The 2,652-nt window shown below is 40.7% G+C and overlaps 1 pseudogene; it reads left to right on the top strand.

Moving 5' to 3' along the window:
- The first annotated feature begins 1,816 nt into the window (after window positions 1–1,816).
- LOC129536384 (protein S100-A10 pseudogene) lies at window positions 1,817–2,372 on the top strand (annotated as a pseudogene).
- Window positions 2,373–2,652: the final 280 nt, after the last annotated feature.

Genomic DNA, 2,652 nt, shown 5'->3' with positions numbered 1-2,652 from the left:
ATGCAAAATTTTAACTGGTAAACCATATAATTACCTTCCTAAAATATTCAAAAAAACCTTCAGATAACTTGTAAAATTAAGAGAATTCAGATTATTTGACTTGAGATTGACAGACAAAAAGCAATAACAATTTAAACACTAGCAATAAAAAATAGGAAATACAATTCAAATTTTTTAAATTAAGACATTTATGGAGAATATCACAAAAACTATGTTAAAGAACGTAACATTAATATGGTACAAAAATACAATTGGGATACATACACAAATGACACTGACCTTTGGAAAGAAAAGAGAATGGGCCAGGACAAAGAAAACAGAGAGATTTTAATGCTTTATTTAAAAAAGAAAAAAACAACTGAAGGGAATGAAAGTTAATACTTTATTTTGAAGGTGAATATCACAGATGTTCATTCAGTTCAGTCGCTCAGTCGTGCCTAAATACTTGTGACCCCATGGACTGCAGCACGCCAGACTTCTCTGTCCATCACCAACTCCTGAAGCTTGCTCAAACTCATGTCCATCAAGTCAGTGATACCATCCAACCATCTCATCCTCTGTTGTCCCCTTCTCCTCATGCCTTCAATCTTTCCCAGCATCAGGGTCTTTCCCAAGGAGTCAGTTCTTCGCATCAGGTGGTCACAGTATTGGAGTTTTAGCTTCAGCATCAGTCCTTCCAATGAATTTTCAGGACTAATTTCCTTTAGGGTGGACTGGTTGGATTACCTTGCAGTCCAAGGGACTCTCAAGAGTCTTCTCCAACACCACAGTTCAAAAGCATCGATTCTTTGGCGTTTAACTTTCTTTATAGTCCAACTCTCACATCCATACATGACTATTGGAAAAACCAAAGCTTTCACTTGACAGACCTTTGTTGGCAAAGTAATGTCTCTGCTTTTTAATGTGCTATCTAGGTTGGTCATAGCTTTTCTTTCAAGGAGCATCTTTTAATTTCATGGCTGTAGTCACCATCCGCAGTGATTGTGGAGCCCAAGAAAAGAAAGTTTGTCACTGTTTCCAATGTTTCCTCATCTATTTGACATGAAATGATGGGACCAGATGCCATGATCTTGGTGTTTTGAATGTTGAGTTTTAAGCCAACTTTTTCACTTTCATAAAGAGGCTCTTTAGTTTTTCTTTGCTTTCTGCCATAAGGGTGGTATCATCTGCGTATCTGAGGTTATTGATATTTCCCCAACAATCTTGATTCCAGGTTGTGCTTCATCCAGCCTAGCATTTCACATGATGTATTCTGCATATAAGTTAAATAAGCAGGGTGACAATATACAGCCTTGACGTACTCCTTTTCCTATTTGGAACCAATCTGTTGTTCCATGTCTGGTTCTAACTGTTGCTTCTTGACCTGCATACAGATTTCTCACGACGCAGGTAAAATGTCAAAGTGAAAGTTGCTCAGTCGTGTCCAACTCTTTGTGACCCCATGGACTATACAGTCCATGCAATTCTCAAGATCAGAATACTGGAGTGGGCAGACTTTCCCTTCTCCAGTGAATCTTCCCAACCCAGGGATCGAACCCAGGTCTCCTGCATTGCACGTGAATTCTTTACCAGCTGAGCCACAAGGGAAGCCCAATGGCAGGTAAAGTGGTCTGGTATTCCCACCTCTTTCAGAATTTTCCATAGTTTGTTGTGATCCAGACAATCAAAGGTTTTGGTGCAGTCAATAAAGCAAAAGTAGATGCTTTTCTGAAGCTCTCTTGCTTTTTCGATGATCCAAAGGATGTTGGCAATTTGATCTCTGATTCCTCTGCCTTTTCTAAAACCAGTTTGGACTGCCCGCGCGTCCCCGCCAGCAACCGCCCCCGCCAGCGAGCGTCCCCGCCGCGCCTCCCGCCGAGGTTTCAACAGACTTCACCAAAATGCCGTCTCAAATGGAACACGTCATGGAAACCATGATGTTCACATTTCACAAATTTGCTGGTGATAAAGGTTACTTAACAAAGGAAGACCTGAGAGTACTCATGGAAAAGGAGTTCCCTGGATTTTTGGAAAATCAAAAAGATCCTCTGGCCGTGGACAAAATAATGAAGGACCTGGACCAGTGTCGAGATGGCAAAGTGGGCTTCCAGAGCTTCTTTTCGCTAATCGCTGGGCTCACCATCGCATGCAATGACTATTTTGTAGTACACATGAAGCAGAAGGGGAAGAAGTAGGAAGCACTGAGCAATTACTCCCGCCCTGATAAGAATTCTCATAAAGGGTCACTTAAGGAATCTGCCCCACAGCTTCCCCTGTATAAGGATTTCTGAGCAGATGGGACCCATAGAAAATGTACAAATAAAATCCAACTCCATTTTGAGAGGCAGAGAAAGAAAAGTCAATTAAAGCCAGATAAGCTTTTGATTTTTATATTGCTTGCATCCTCTTGCTCTCAATAAACAAATTCCTTTCTTAGTTCTGAAAAAATAAAAAACTAAAACCAGTTTGAACATCTGGAAGTTTATAGTTCACCTACTGTTGAAGCCTGGCTTGGAGAATCTTGAGCATTACTTTGCTAGCCTATGAGATGAGTGCAATTGTGCGGTAGTTTGAACATTCTTTGGCATTGCCTTTCTTTGAAAATGGAATGAAAACTGACCTTTTCCAGTCCTGTGGTCACTGCTGAGTTTTCCAGATTTGCTAGCGTGTTGA

Source organism: Moschus berezovskii, chromosome 6 (genome assembly GCF_049115385.1).
Source record: "Moschus berezovskii isolate FMDL1 chromosome 6, NW_MosBer_1.0, whole genome shotgun sequence".
Classification (NCBI taxonomy): Eukaryota; Metazoa; Chordata; class Mammalia; order Artiodactyla; family Moschidae; genus Moschus; species Moschus berezovskii.
The sequence above is the reverse complement of the archived record's forward strand: the minus strand, read 5'-3'. Positions and strand labels throughout refer to the sequence as shown.